Here is a 16386-nt window from a genome sequence, read left to right on the forward strand (position 1 = left end):
CAATTTCTTCTCCCAACCCCCAGCCCCTTAAATGTACCTAGGCTATTTCTACTGTTTCATTCTGCCACACACAATATATTTCTTTTTTTTACACTAGAGAAATTAAAGACAGATATTTTTGCTGGTTTTTTTATATGTCATATTAAATAAAGTAAAATAGCTGGAGTTTTTCTGGTAATCTAATTTGTTAGGATCTGTACCTTTCTTCCTGTGGTTACTCCTGATATAAGAATACTTGAAACAAGATAGCTTGAAAATTTTAAAAGTCAGTGATTTTTTAAAAACAGTTATTTCACATTTTAATATCAGGCTCATTACAGTCAACAGGAAGACTGAAGTCACCGTTTACAGTTTAGTCCCTTTTTCATTTCTTCAATCTGTGCATCCTAGGAATTGTGGTCAATTAAAAAATTTATTCATTTCAGTGATCAAAGACATTGCCTCATTTTAGCACCTTTATCACCTTAATACACAATCATAGTCACATTTTTAGTCGCAAGTACTTTTGTTTTTTACAGTGTTGCTTAGTAAATTTGTATTAGTGTCTAATAGATGTTGAAAAGAAAACTAACCTTGAGATTACTTACCACCTCTGCCTGATTTGCAGACTTGAAATAATTCTAGGTAACTGACTAAACCTTTCTTTTGGTAGAAAAATGTATAAAGCCTGACTTATTTACATAATAATCCCAGTTTCTTTACTTCATTTGCATATATACATAAAGTATATGTATACAAATGTATACATATATACATTTGCAAAATATCTTAAATCGCATATGTAAAATGAAAAACACTTGAATTAGATCATAATGAATTGTGATCTCTAACCTCTTCTAAAAGTTTATGAAGTGTGAGTTTAGATGTTCATTTCTGGGGAATAATGAAGGAAATACTGATGACTATTTTAATTCCTCAGAGTTTGTAAATTTAGTTACCTTTCTCATCGATAAAACTAAAATTCTTTTTATTAGATATCAAACTATATTTTCATTCAGATATTATAGAAAGTATCAGGATAAATAGGTTCATGTGGTTCTTTTCTATATTAAGATCTGGAAAATAGATATTCCTTAACCAATAATGTACATGGATTTACATGCATTTGTGTATGAGACTACAACATTAATGCTCATAGTACATTTTCATTGCACTTAGAGAAAACAGTGTTTATGTGATCAGTTTATTAATAGTACGTCTGTAGTGGGTCAGCCAGGATGGCATTGCTGTCATTACTGTATCATACTGTATGTGATTAAGCCACTGAAAACATTCAACACGACCTTGAGACTACAGTGTGGTATATAATCAACTTCTGGAGATTGCGTGTTTAAAATAACCTCTCCTATTCCTAATTTAAAGTTTTGAAGCTTATTTTTAATGACCAAAGCAATTCTTCTAAAGTGGTATGTATTGTAATGAGTAATAATTTAATGAAAACTAAATCAAATAAAGAAATGTTTACCTCTTGTCACCTATTTTATATGCAGCAATGTAAATGATTTATAGAAAAAAGGAAATTAGTTTATACTTAGGATTTTTTATATCTGTACAAATAAATACAGATATAAACATCTGAAAAGGGCAACCTATATTTCATTTTCACTATCACATGATTATTATTTTCAGTGTTACTAATATATTTTAGAATACCAATGTGTACTGTTTCTCAATAGCACAATGCTTCATGTAGAAATTTGTAAAAAATATGAAGTCAAATATACTATTGATGAATAGTACTTTTAAATCAACACATCATCTGTTTTATCTGAATAGCTAAATTGAATTAAGAATGAAAAGCATAATTTTTAAAATAGTGTTTATAACACAAAATAAGAACTCCGTGAAATTAAAAGTGTAGTTTTATTTTTATGTGAAATCTTTTTTAGATATATTTATGTGTAATTTTCATATAGTACTATTCCATTTTTTTAGATCTTCTACCTGAATGTTTCATTTTTTTAATTCCTCAACTAAATTAGCAAATTTGGGGGCATTTTTGTAATTTACGTACTTCAATAGTATCAAAGAAAGGAATTTCACAACCTCTCATTTTACTTTACATTTTCAGTAAATTCTTCCTTCTTTTCAATAGTGTTAGATGAGACTAGCGAATTAATTGGAGCTAATATTAATTAATATATGCACATTCTTGGAACATATGCTTCTACTCCAAATTCTGTGTAAACATTCATTGTCATTTAAATTTAGATGGCTACAAATACTCTAAACAATAAATTACTAAATTATAAATTCTAGACATTTTCATTTACAGTGATGCTGTTTTACAACCTAGAATACTACCACTAGTTTTTAATTTCTTCCCCCAAGATACACAAATTATTTAAATGTTTTCTGTTTTATATTTTTATTTGGCAATTATAATAGAAATCTTAATATTATGCATGCTTACAGACCTATTAGGATAAAAGTTATTGCTTTCTCAATAACCTTAAGCTGTTTTTAGGAAATATACTCTTTTTATAGTTTGCAAAATAGCCTGTGCATGTAGACTGTATACACAGAGGTGGATGGGGGGAGGGAGAAGAGAGGGGAAAGGGGAAGGAGGGGAGAGAGAGAGAGAGATATGATATCATAGTACAGTATTCTGACAGCAAAAGATCCAATCAGGTTTTATGCATTTATATGTTAACCTGATAAATGGAAAAAGTAACTACATAACAGAATTCTGTTGCCACCAGGAAATAAAATCATGTTTATAAGATTGTTCCATTACTATACGAGTTTTCAATATTACCTTAAAAGGTTGTTAAAATGGATTTTAAAAATAGTAATTGGTCAGTTGTTCCAGTCGTGTGTATCCAGTCACATATACAGTGTCAGTTTTGAATGTCATAAACTTTTGATTGTAAAATTGAGTTTATTGCTAGCCATTCTGTCCATAAAAATAAAAATATGTTGCTTAAATTTTCACCTATGTTAGTATGTGTCAGTATTCATAAAACATTTATAAATTTAGAATTGTTTTTTACTTATAATGACTAGAGTTAAATTATTCGTAACTTTAGTTGTATTTGATAAGCAAAATACGTAACTCATGGGGGGAAAGTGGAGTTTAGGGGTTTTGTTTTTTGCTTTTTTGAGTAGCAAATTCAGTTCTTCATTTGTTTTGCTCTCCACGCTGCATTAGCACAGTTTTCCCCTGTGTGCATCTGCCAGTGTACAATTTAGCCACGGGCATCTGTAGACCTTGTGGTGATCAGTATTGCAGGCAAAAGCCATATGTGTTTAAATAAAAAAAAATCTCTTTATTTCATTTGCTGTTTTAACTGGATGGATAACTTTTGTGCCTCAAGACAGAAGAAGAAAAAATACAGAAATAATTAATTGCCTCTATTCTCGAGGCTGTTTCATTTCCCCCTCCAATATGGAATGCTTGTCAGCTCTCCTGATAAATGACTGCATGTATTTGCATAGATTTTACATTAACACAAAAATTAGTTTTATTTGTGGAAAACTAGTTTACATAATAATATAAAACCTAGTGTTATTGATTATGTTTCTAAATATTGATGACTTCAGAGGTATTATAGCATTTTAAATTTTCAACGGTCTGATCAACCTATTTCTTAACGTGTACTTTTTTCATTTATACAGTTTTGCACTAACTATATATAAAAGCATTTTTAAATTTTTAAAGCTTAAAAAATTCTCTTCTAGGTGTATTGATTACTACTTCAGACCCATAGATACTTAGCATTCATTTGAACAAAAGATTCTGATATTAAACTTTCACCAGGGTTTATTTTTAAATACTCATTGCTCATTATGTAGATTGCAAATAATTGAAAGTCTACATCTGTGAGAATAACTGGTTTTTACACTCATGTTATCAAAAGGATGGGTCCAGTATAGAGTATGTGTAGTTGAGGTCATTCCCAAGGAGCTATGCATTGTTTACAACCTAATTTGAGATATATCTGAGAACCATTCTCTCTACCTTTAATATGCTTCCTTGAGTATACTTAATCGATCATCCTAGCCCAGACCATGTCATGGGTACTCTGGCACTCTGCTGGAGCTGTTTGGGTCTTGAAAACAATTCTACTTCTTTAAGTGGCAGGCAGTAGATGTTTATTCATACTATAATCTGGCATCTTGTTGTCTAGAGGCAACCTGCTAATTATGTGCTATCATTGTATTATCCATGTTATGGAAAATTCAAATATGTTCACTGCTGTTAGTTACATCATAAAGCTTTTCATAAAATATTTTTGATCCTCAAGAAGCCTACCATACTTACGGGCAACCTCTAAACCAAGAGTGTCTCTGCCACTTCTTGATTCTGGGACACCCTGGGTGCCAGCTGTCACAGCTCAGCTAATGATGACAAATGCCCCTCTCTATGCAGATTGCAGAGCTTGCAGGCTTCTGTGAAAGGCAACCAGATTACCTTTCTTCACATAGTAGCTTAACCTTTTAAACTCATGTCAGAATGAAATGATCAGCTGTGATAGTTTCAATATATGTATGTTTAAAAACAAAAATCAGAACAATATCAACTAATTTTTTATTTCCCAATATTTTTATTATTTACAGTGGCATACCCTTAAATGCTAAAATATTCTTAAATGATAAACTAAGTGTAATATATTTCCTGACCACTTTAGAATGTGTGTTTAAATCCTGAGAATGCATTAGATAGTATAAATAACAGAAAATTATCCAGATTGTTTAAAAGAAAATACAGGCTTTTCCCTGAAATTTTCAGGGAGAATTATGTTCTGTTCTTTTCTGTACTTGACTGGTAAAGTCTTTATTCTGTCACTGTATGTATAGACCAGACTTTTCCAAGTAAATGGATGTGTGTGTGTGTACACACAGATATGTGTGTGTGTTTGCTTATCCCTCCCCTGTACTGAGAATGGAACCTAGGGTTTTGTGCACCCCTATCCACTGGATTATATATCTATATCTATCTATCTATCTATCTATCTATCTATCTATCTATATATTTAAATTCAGAGGATTATTACAAACTTATTTAGGGAATAATTGTTGCTAATGGTTGTTTTCTCTGTTTCCAAACTTGGGCTTTTGTTTTAAATTGTTAATTTGTTCTGTAGACATTTTATTACCTTTATGATATGTATGTGTGTGTAATTTCCAAAATAATAATGAACGCTATTAACCATAATGTAATACAGGGGATAAACTACCTATTAAGTGAGATAATGTTTTGCAGTTTTAATATTCTTTTCAATTTGCAAAACAGTTCTGTGCAGTTACTCATTTGATGCTTAAAATAATTCTAGGAATTGGAAGAGGTGGGGGATAAGGAGTGAATACCAACACTTTAATTTTTACAACAAATATTAACTTGCACTTACAAATGAAGAGACTGAATTTTAAAAAGGTTAAGTGTTTTATGAAAGAAGACACAAATAATGGCAGACCCCAGTTTACTGGTTGGTACTACAATATCTAAACTATAAGTTGCAGAGGTAAGTGTATAAATTATTATATATTTTCTGCCTGTACCCATATACAATTTGTAGCAACTAATATTTTCATGTATTATTTTTAAAAGAAACCTATAGGTTTATATTACATTAAGAATATGACTGATGAAGTTTAATGCTAAACTTTAGCATAGGTGCTGTATAGGAAAACTTGAAATAAATAAGTAAATTAAATAAATTAAGTAAATATTGAGACACTTTTTATGCTATGAAATTTTGTTTTATAACTATGTGTTGATCTAGCACTTAGGGAAAACCTATTTTGAAAAGACATACACTATTTCGTAAATAACATTGGACTAATTCACCTAGTTCAAAAACAAAGGAATAATTATAAAATGGTAAAAAAATAATTCAGAAATAATAATTATGTGAGTTAAATAGCTATATACTTGTTATAAAGGTTTGTCCATACAGTCTAACTGTGATATAAATGAACTATGAACTATACAATCCACAATCCACAATAAAATACGTATTTCTGTACAAGAATACTCTTTTCTCATGAATTCAAATACAACTTTTTCAAAGAAGGCTATGTGATTGTGAGTCATTTTTATTCCTCAGTAAGTCCTCCTTTTCATAATTACTATAATGAAATGATTGTTTTTGAATGACACATTTGATTATGTTGTATAGTCTGTACCATTTTGTGTGTTAAATTCTATTTAAAGTTACTTGCTAGTAACTAGTAGTAACAAATTGTAGTTCATTGTATATAAAAATTATGTAAAACTTGCAGTGTATATTTTATTAAAATATAGCATACGATTATGAGGAGTAATAAACTAACTCTGCCTTGTAAGTCAGATATTTTATATCAGGACAAGAAAAAGTTCTGGGAGAGAAGTCGGTTGAACTCTCATAACTGTCTGTGGGCCTCTTTACATTGTTACAGTGGTGGTCACCCAAGCTTCCTGTTAGCATCACTCATCAGAAACTTATTAGCTATTCAGATAACTAGTTGCACTTATCAACAGTTCTTGTTGTTAGAACACTTTTCCTATTAGTCAACCAAGCTTTCTCCTTGAACCTTTCACCTGTTTTCTGATTTCCTTCTATATAGTGTTGTCTCCACAGAAATAAGCCCTTGAAATTTGGTACAAAAAATCCACAACAGTTTTGTGGGGTTTTTGTTTCTTTGTTTGCTTTGTTTACTTTATAATGGTGCAAAGGCATAGGCGTCCAGGGGAAACTGTACCTTGAATTTTGAATTGTGATCTTTTTCTCAGGCTAGTAATGTATAGCCTACCCTGTTCTAGGGATCATGAGCGGTGGCAGGGATCCCAGCTGTCAGTCAGCCCTGAAATCATCAGAGAAACAATCTCTACTCTACAGTGTATTGTGCTGCTAGATTGTGATGTTTGGTAGGTTTTATATGAAATGCATTTTGACAAGATATTTTCAATTTGTGATGGTTTTATTGGTATTTGAGTACTGTAACCCCATTGAAAATTGAGGAACATCAATATCTAAGACATCACTTTGAAAATACTTGGGCCTTTCAGTCATTATATCAGTAGCACATTTCAGGTCACCTCACTGTTTAGCATCCATCGTGGCACAAGCTTTTGTCAAGTGCCTATAATTCATTACTCCCAAAACATATCGATAAATGTAGTCTTCTATTAAGTGAAATATAGTCATGTTACCTTCTTAGATGCCAGCATAATCCTGTCGACAAATGTTTATGTCAGTAATTCCTTATTTGTTTAAACATATGTTGCTGAACTTCTAAGTATATGAGTTAAATTTTTCCAGCTTATGATATGCTGCTATTGTTAGGTTTTTATTCCCCACTTTTTGACTTATAAATAGCAACTTACATGTGCATTATTTTAATACAAATAAGCATAACTGTTCTTCCTAAAAATATTATTGTAACTTACAAATAGATCCGCCACAGCAAAATAGAATTTAATTTTTACTGAACTTAATGTTTTTGCTCATACTAGGTGTACAAAGAGACCAATTTGTGGTTCGATTAAATATACTAAATACTGGTCAGCATTTGTAAATTTTATTGCCAGATGCTCAGAATTCTTGTAGTAGTTGTTTATGCCTTTATCAAAAATATACAACTAGGAAGCCCCATTTAGGATAAGTAATATTTTGCATATTCTGACATTTATCAGTTGTTATGTGAATAAATTTCACATCTACAAGGCATATCTTCATGTTTGCCATATTCGATTAATGTGCAGAACTTTAAATGCAAATAAATGGGTTCCTTAGGTTTATAGACCACTAAAGAAATTACATATGTATTGATATATTAATATTTTACCATTTTATAATAGCAGTAGCTTTTAAATAATGCCAATTAGCAGATGTAAATGCTTTTTAAAAAGTGCTATATTTTCTAAATTGAAGTCAATGTGAAAACTTTTTTGTATTAAACTGCAGTAGTCTCACCAAACAAGACCCACTCTGCTTAGTTACTTTCTTCAAGAGCAATGCCTAGAAGTGAATATCCAGCATGCCAGAATGAGTTGATAAATGTAAACTAGAACAAAAAGGGCTCCATTAAGTAATGAATACATTGTTGGAAAAATGCATTTGAGATTTAAGCACAAAAAGGTAACCAATATTTAGTATTTAATAAAATAACAAAATACGTTTCTTGATGTTATTATGTGTGGTTAAAAAAGAAAAAGACAGTCCCTCACATGTATTAAATTCTTTTGGTTATTTATAAAAGCCTTACATTTCTGTAAGTATAAGTACATGTTATTTGTCAGTTTTTCCCCAGAATGAAAATATTTTGTTAATACTTTATTTATGGTTGTTACGACATAGAGGTAATAAAACACAAAGGTGGTCTGCTTCAGATTTTATTTTTTTGCAATTTGTGTCTTAAATGGAGAAGAAAGAAAGTCCAGTGGTGTTACAAAAGAAACCTCAAGTGAAGAGCTGTCCCATCTGTCTCATCTAGTGGCTTATGCAATAAGAGGTGTTATCACATGAATCTAAATGCACAAGCAGTTGTTTTATGAACTCTCTCTGTGCTTGGAGGAGTTTATAAGTTGCCCACTCTATTGTTTGGCAGTCCCAGCTGACTCAAGTGCATTCTGCTGAGCATATTTGGGGGATAATTAGAACTAATGAAGCCTGGAACACAGCTAATTCTCTAAGTGATTTATTCTCAGGCTCTTGTCTGATTCTTAAGAATTCTCTAAATCATAATCTGTGCCACTTTTTTCCCTAGCTTTGTGTTGGTACAGCTACTCTTTTTATGTTTGTTTGATGGGCATTAAAAATTAGGTATTTGAAAATTGAGAAGCCTGTCTCAATACCCACCCACATTTATTTTATTTGTTAGTCTTCAGGGTTGGGAACATAGTTCCCACCTTTCTTGTTTGTTTGTTTGTTTGTTTATATTGTAAAATGTTTATGACACTTGTGCATAGATAATGGGATTTAAAATATCAAGTGATAAGAGCATCTTAAAGTTGTGTCCTCAGGAAATAAATCATAGTAGAAAAATAATTTAAAATTATTGATAGATTTCTGTGAATTCAAGTTCCTCAAAAAATAGAAGATTTTTATAAAAATTATGAATAACTGTCATGTTTCAAAGTTATTTTACTAATACGTCTTCACTGGACTAGCAGTGCTGAGAGTGACATTTCTCTACATGACCTCATTAGATAGACAGTCAGTGCTTCAGCGTCCTGCAACACTTTAAAACCCATCAGCCAGCTTTCCTTTCCTGCTATAACTGTTTCAAAGAGTGGCACTTTTGTTGTGCAGGTTAAAATCTGGTGGGTTACTGAAGGCATACTAGAATGAGGACAGACACAATTGCCACCAAAAGGTTGTAACTTTATTAAAGCCTTAAAATCCATAAATAAGACACTGAAGTCGGTTCAGGTTCCTCATTTTTGTAGCCTCTGTGTTTTAGTTGATCTTTCTCTTGTCTGGAAACTATAGCAGAATTTATTATTAAAAATCATTACTTTCACCTGTTGATCCCAATAGTTCGTGCTGGCCATAATCTGGAGCTGAAATAATGAATCATAAAAGCACAGATCATTTTATCCAGTACACTGAAATGTTTGTGTCATTGTGGATCCCAACAAGACTAAGGACTGACTGAGGGACCAGGTAGTTAGAGATTCCTGATTTTTATTACAAGATACTCAGCTGCTGACTCAGATAAACTCTAGTCTTACCTGAATTCACTGACTAGGGTGTTTGACTTTTCTTGCCTGAAAGTCAGCTGAACATTCAAATAACATGTCTGTGTCTTAGGATACTGATGAAAAAAAATTGTCTTTTTAAAATTAAGTTTATTGGTATATGTTAGGTATACATAATGATGACATTCATTACAAGGAATTTGTGTGTATACACAATATAAGTTGATTCTTTTTTCCCCATTCCTCTACCCTGCTTCCCTTCCCTATTTACTGAAGCTTTGTTTCCATTCTTTGCTTCTTTTCTCATCACTTTTTTCTTTTTGCTTCCTATCTCCACCCCACACACACCTGCCGGTTTCCTTTCCCATTAGTTTTCTCCTATTTTACAATATCTGTTATACATTTCGGTTCGTATTTATAATATATACATATATATAGATTTATATCTTCCATTAAAGATAGACTGGAGGCATTTCTAGATAAATGAATACATCTTGAAAAAAATTGTCTTTAAATGCTCACACCCTTAAAGAGATAAAGAATAGCCGGGCATGGTGGCACACCACTGTACCTCCAGCATAGGCATGCTGAGGCAGGAGTGCTCTGATTTTAAGGCCAGCCTGGCCTACATAGTAAGTTCAAGGTCATCCTGAATTTCAGAGTGAGACCCTGTCTCAAAAAATGAAACAAACAAACAAAACAAACGAAGAATGCACCGAGAAAATTATTTAATATGGAATTCTTATAATATTCTAGGTATTGGGCCAGTGAGTTAACTCAGCGGCACAAGCGCCTGCTTGGCAAGCACAAGGTCATGAATGAGTTCAATCCCTGGTATCAAAAAAAAGAAAAACCTAAAAACTAGGTATTATGACACATATTTGGCCCATATGACAATACCTTTGTCCTCTCAACAACACTACAAAGTTCTATTACTACTCTCACTTTCCTGTTAGGAAACTGAGATTCAGGGAGGTCAAATAACTCCACCAAGTTTATAAAACCAAGAGTTTGAAAAATGAGATTTTTATCCGTATCACTTGGCCATAGGACCTGGAGCACACTCCATCAGCAGCACACTACACTGCCCCTCTCTAAGTTTCTCTGCCATCTCCAAAAAGGGATAATAATAGGGTTATCTGTATTAAATTAATAAAACTATTTTTAAACTGGTTTTGCCCAAGTTCACACAATAACTAACAGAACTAGGATTCAACCCACCTCTTTCTGAATCTAGGATCCTGAGCTTATATTATATAGTGGTTAGGAGAACATTTGTTGACTGAATAATTAAATGACTATTATCTGTCCTGTCCTTTCCAGTGGAAAATTGTGCAAATGTTGCTAGTAATATTGATAGCACACTGCAGTTCTGGCAATTGAGTGAATGAATGGTTTTTCATTCTTGCTCTCTAGTGAAATACAGTCTATGCACTGATCGCTCACAAGTGTATATTTCAAGGCAAGACGTTTATCCTCAACTCCAGCCTCATAAATCTAACGGTTTCTTATACATCTTCCCACACATGTAAGAGCATTTCAAACTTACATCTACATTGATCATCTACTCTTCCTGAGTCATCCTTGCCTTAATAAATAGTAATTTCTTCCAGTTTTTAGGCCAGCAACTTAACTAGCATCTTTGTCTTTTTTCTTGGTTTCATACCCCTTATCCAGAGAATCAGTAAATCCCCAGAATCTGACCATTTCTCACCAGCCTTACGGCTCACGTGCTTTGTTACCCATCTTTTAAGGTATCCAGGAGCTGTGCTGGCTTCCTTCTTTCTCCCCTGCCTGCTGAGTCCCTCCCAGTCTTTTCTGAACACTTCACTGTAGTTCTTTTCATACCATCACCCTCACCTAGGTCAGGTCTCCATCACGTCTGCTGGACCCTGACTTCCTTTCAGTTTTTGTTTCCTCTAATTCGTTGTAAAGAGAATGCTGGACTGACGTTGGTCTCAGAGCTTCCTTCCTTCCTTCCAGCGTCTCCTTTTTCAAAACCTTAGATTGATTCTCATTCTGCAAAGGAGGAAGACAAAAGTGAATAGAGGGATGGATGGAAGAAAGGAAAGAAAGGCCAAGGAAGAGATGAAGGGAAAATCTGGTCTTCCAGCACTTTACCATCTGGACACAGTATACATTCCAGGCTTCACTTCTCTTCCTTGCAGTCTCTGTTATACAGTGATTATTTTCCAAATAGAGTACAATTCTTAATATTTTTCTTACTTTTTGCCTTCCATGCCTTCCTTAAGATCAAATGTAACCTTTCTCTAGTTGTCCTAATTTGAATTGTCTTTCCTTCCCAGTAATTTTAAATGACTTGGCTTCACCATGGTTGGTATATCATTGACTGATTTTTTTTTAAAGGTATTTAAATTTCTAAGTGTCTCTGGCTTCCCAAGTGAGTCCAGAATCCCAAAGGGATAAGACAATTTTTACCCTTCTTTTTATTCTTATGCCAAAGTGCCTCGCACAGAGCTATACACATAGTAGATGATCTACACATGGATGTTAATAGTAACGTATCCAAGTGGTTAGCAATCATTATAGACATTTTTTTTTCTGTAGGCTGGTTACAGATTTGACAAATTAGCCTGCATATATTATAATTCATCTAAGAGTATTATATATTAAATCCATTGTGCCAACTAGTGATTTTCTTTTCTTTTTTGGTAATACTAAAATCAACATTTAGTATGTAAGTTGAGATTCTACACAGCCATCTTAGGTTATCTATCAGTGTCATAAAACTATACATTAAGCAATATCTAGGGATTTTTTTCTGCCTTGTTTGACTACAAGTGGCAATTCTGAAACTTCTTTAGGCACTAGAGAGTTCCCTGAAGCCTCACTCTTGAACACAATTCAGAAACTTTCTTCATTGAGTTCTCAAATGAGTTTAGAGAAATGTAAATATTTGCATTAATTTACTATTTAAAGACTGTTACATTTCCAGCATTAAATATATGTCTAGGTAGTGTTTGAAAATTATAATTGTTAAAGTTACTGGTAGCAAATGGTTACCTTATGTTAGCATGAACATAGAACTGCACAGGCTTGAGCTATTTGAAGAGCTTTGTCAACATTATCTCAGGAATGTGGAAAATATTCCCTTGAAATTCCTTATAGGGGACTTAGGCAAAGAGGTTCTTCAGTCATTCAGCTTTGAGGTATCAATGAAGCATCTTCCTTGCCCTCCCCTATTCCTTGGAAACAGACCCGCCCTCATGGAGTTTTCAGGGCAGTAGGGGATTGCACACCACAGAGTTTACAGCTGCAGTTCAGTAGACTTGGTACTGAGTAGTTGGAGAAGAAGAAAACACAGTGCTCATAAAGGAGCACATCTAGATATAATGCACAAAAGCCTTCTGATGGAAAGCCTGAAGAAAAAAGAGATCATTCCTATCAGCAGACATTTATTGAGCATGGTCTTTTTCTTTCTCTATCCTTCTGTTTTTAAGCATCATACCAGCTGGGATAGGAGATGTATAGGTCATAGCTCCCACCTGAAAAGCAACTATATGAGGAAAGTAGGGAACTCACAAAGAGCATTTGCTATGCATAAGATGGTTGTCATGCTTCTGATCCTGAGATCTTATCTATGTATTGAAATACAGAAATACTGGAGTATGAACACGTTTTCTGGGAAGATGATGAGCTCAATTAAATCTCTGTTTGATGGATTACCTGGGGGAAAGCTCAAGAAGACAGCTAGATGTATGACTCTAAGACTTAAGAAAAAGATCTAGTATTCATTGTATTGTATGTAGTCTGAAGCATGACAGCACTTAAAATATTCCGGGAGAGAGTGTAGAGTGAGACAATGTGCAGGATATGATCATGGGCGTTCAGTATTTTGTCTCAGCAATGAGAAAAGAATCAAAGTGTAGAGAAAAAGGACCAAAAGAAGAAATGTTAAAATTGAAATGCAGGGTTAATTCATGGAGCTTTATCGAGGAAGTGGCATCATTCTCTTGAGGCTGCGGGTCATTGAGAGATGCTTTGAAGATAAACTCACTTATTAATATTTCATTTTATTTACTGTATTCAATGTATGCTAACAACAGTGGAGAGTACAGTGTTGGTTTGGGCTGTACAGATCTAGGTGTGGAAATGTATCAGGAAAACTATTGTATTACAGAAAGTAATTGTGGATACAGATGTCTATAATTGGTGGTATAAAAAATTGATGGTAGTTATGACTCAGCCTCAATTTCCTTTGGAATTTTACTTAAAAAAGGGGTGAAAAAGGACTTGAATGTTTTAAACCATTGCTAAAAGGAAGAGAAGGTAATAATACTGGTCAAAAGCAAGAAAAATGATTTAGCAGGAATAGTAGATATATACTATGATAGAAAAATATGAAGTTTTATTGGCATTAATTTACATTAAGTCAAAATCATCTATATCAATCAACCAACTAGATGTGAAAGGGAGGAGAAATGAAACTACTGAATATATCCAGGACCGATAATTTTTAAAGAACTTACAAAAAAACACTCTCAAAAGGATAAAAGTGATTGCTGCTTCCAAAATGGAGAAAATAAGTGTGGTCAGGTTGCTAAAATGGAATGAAGAAAACCGCAAGTCTTACGGAGAGTAAAGCTGTCAGACTTAGAAACACACCTGAGAACCCCAGTTAATTGTTGGATTCTAAACAAATATTTTATTGCTAAATTCAAATTTTACTAGGAAGACTGTGTCTTATTTGCTAACTCTAAATGAGGGTGAAGAGTAGGGATAGTAAAATTCCTAAACAGTTGAGTAAATAAGATCACTCAAACATAGGGAGCAGAGTAAATTATGAAGCAAATCAAGCCATAGTTAGGCATAGACTACTTGAATTTATAAAAAAGCAATTTTAGTATTAAAGTATAGAATCTATTTTGCATACAGATTTTGAACTTTTGGAGAGTGATGGTAAGATTTTGGATGGTGAGGAAAAGAAAAGAAACTTTGGGACTGAGAGCCAGGAGAACACAATGGGTCATGTTCGGGGAACCATGAAGAAAGCAGGCCGAGTTGTCAGAGGCCGCACAAAGGGAGCAAATGGACCTAGAGGAGCGGCTGGGATCTGGGAAGCTAGAAGATATTTCACGAAAGCAAATGCAGCTTAGGGATTTGAGCACTCAGGAGATATTTAATAACACAATTTTATCATCAACTTCTAATGCGTTAGAGTTTATTTAAATTTATTCATGTAGTCAGCATAGCCATATGTTATTGTTAAAGACACTCGTATTAACTATAGTCCTTTGGGGTCAGCCTAAGCGTTAGTCCCTTTGATTTTACTATTTACATATAACCAAAGTGTGACTCTACTTACTTAGGTAGAAGAAATCAGTCATATTGATCTATTAAAGAAATGTAAAACTAGCACAAATATTTTTCCGTAAGTACTTTATTTTGTTGCATTAAAAATAGTTTTATTTTGTTGCATTAAAAAATACAACTTGTTCCCACCAAAACTCACATTAAGGCTTAATTCTTCGTTGGGTGATTATTGAGAAACACAGTGTCCTGGAGGACACTGTCCTGGAGTTTGGCTATGGGAGTGGGGCCCTTCTGATTTTATTGACACCTTTCTAATTGGAACGACTTAGCTTGTACATTAGTTCTGTACCCTTTTCTCTTTTCCATATGAACAAATTTCCCTTCTGCTGCCTGCAATGAGTCAAAACAATATGGAGTGCTAAGAAAAGACGCTAAGAAAATGGTGGTTGCTCATTTCAGTCTGCCCATCCCCAGCACTGTAAGCCCACTTCTTTGTAGATTACTCAGGCTCAAGTATTCCATTACAGCAACAGAAAATAAATGCAACTTTATACAGTTATCTGTATATAAATTTAGAAAGCACATAATGAATGTGTTGAAGAGGAAAATAAAGCCAGCAATAAATAAGAAAATAATTAATCACTGTAAATCATGAATTATTACTAAAGGAACTTGTGATTGAAGAATCAATCATTCTTGAGAAATTACAGAGAAAGTGAGATATGTAGAAGAGTAGATAGAGCAAAGTATTAGGAAAGGTTTGTATTGGGTACCTTTTTGTTCAACATTGTTACAAAGATGTATGAAACACAATCTTGGGATAAACAATGTAAATTTAAAAATTAAGACTGTGTTCTAATAAGATCTAAGCCTGACAGCAACCTATAAGAAAATAAAAGTAATACAAATTTTTCTCAGTATCCATGAGGGGTTGGTTTTGGATCCTCCTCCTGCTACCAAAATGCACAGGTACCCAAGTCTGTTCAATAAAATGACAGGTTTTGCATATAACCTTCATACATCCTTCCATATACTTTAGATCATCTCTAAATTACTTCTAACAGTGATTCAACATAAATAATTATTATAATGTTTAGGGGCTACTGATAAAAAGTCTGTACTCTTCAGTATAGCCTTAAGTTTTGTTTTTCAATATTTTTGGTCTGCATTTGGCTGAATTCATGAATGTAGAATTTATGCGTGCAGAATCCACAATTACAGAGGATCAATTCTATGGTATTTCAAAATCATTATAAAGGAATTGCAAGTTACCTTAGAAAATATCACTTAGTATAGGAGACAGCACCAAAAGAAGAATAAACAAATTTTAAAAAGAGGCATGAGCAGTATACAGAACAAAAATCAGTATAGCAGATGTAATTTCAACCATATAAAAATAATTTTAAATGTAGGTGGATTAAACAATATAAACAAAAACAGAAACTGCCAGACAGAGTTAAATAAGATCTAACTGTCTGCCCTATACA

At 33.2% G+C, this 16386-nt stretch overlaps 1 protein-coding gene and 1 long non-coding RNA gene across 12 annotated transcripts in view; one reads left to right on the forward strand and one right to left on the reverse strand.

Moving 5' to 3' along the window:
• Positions 1-16386, forward strand: part of Nbea (neurobeachin) — a 673150-nt gene that overhangs the window by 481332 nt on the left and 175432 nt on the right. The window lies entirely within an intron of this gene.
• The window catches only part of LOC134472018 (uncharacterized), a 30870-nt gene continuing 23726 nt past the window's right edge, over positions 9243-16386 (reverse strand). Inside the window, exons 4-5 of one of the 2 annotated variants that reach the window (XR_010041843.1) lie at positions 11486-11644; positions 9243-9487 (exon numbers count right to left, since the gene is read on the reverse strand). This is a non-coding gene — a long non-coding RNA (uncharacterized LOC134472018). The remainder of the gene's footprint in view (positions 9488-11485; positions 11645-16386) is intronic. The other variant, XR_010041842.1, reaches the window with a different exon arrangement.

The sequence above is a fragment of the Cavia porcellus genome, unplaced genomic scaffold (genome assembly GCF_034190915.1).
Source record: "Cavia porcellus strain 051 isolate PalLab524CR breed Dunkin Hartley unplaced genomic scaffold, mCavPor4.1 scaffold_21, whole genome shotgun sequence".
Taxonomy (NCBI): domain Eukaryota; kingdom Metazoa; phylum Chordata; class Mammalia; order Rodentia; family Caviidae; genus Cavia; species Cavia porcellus.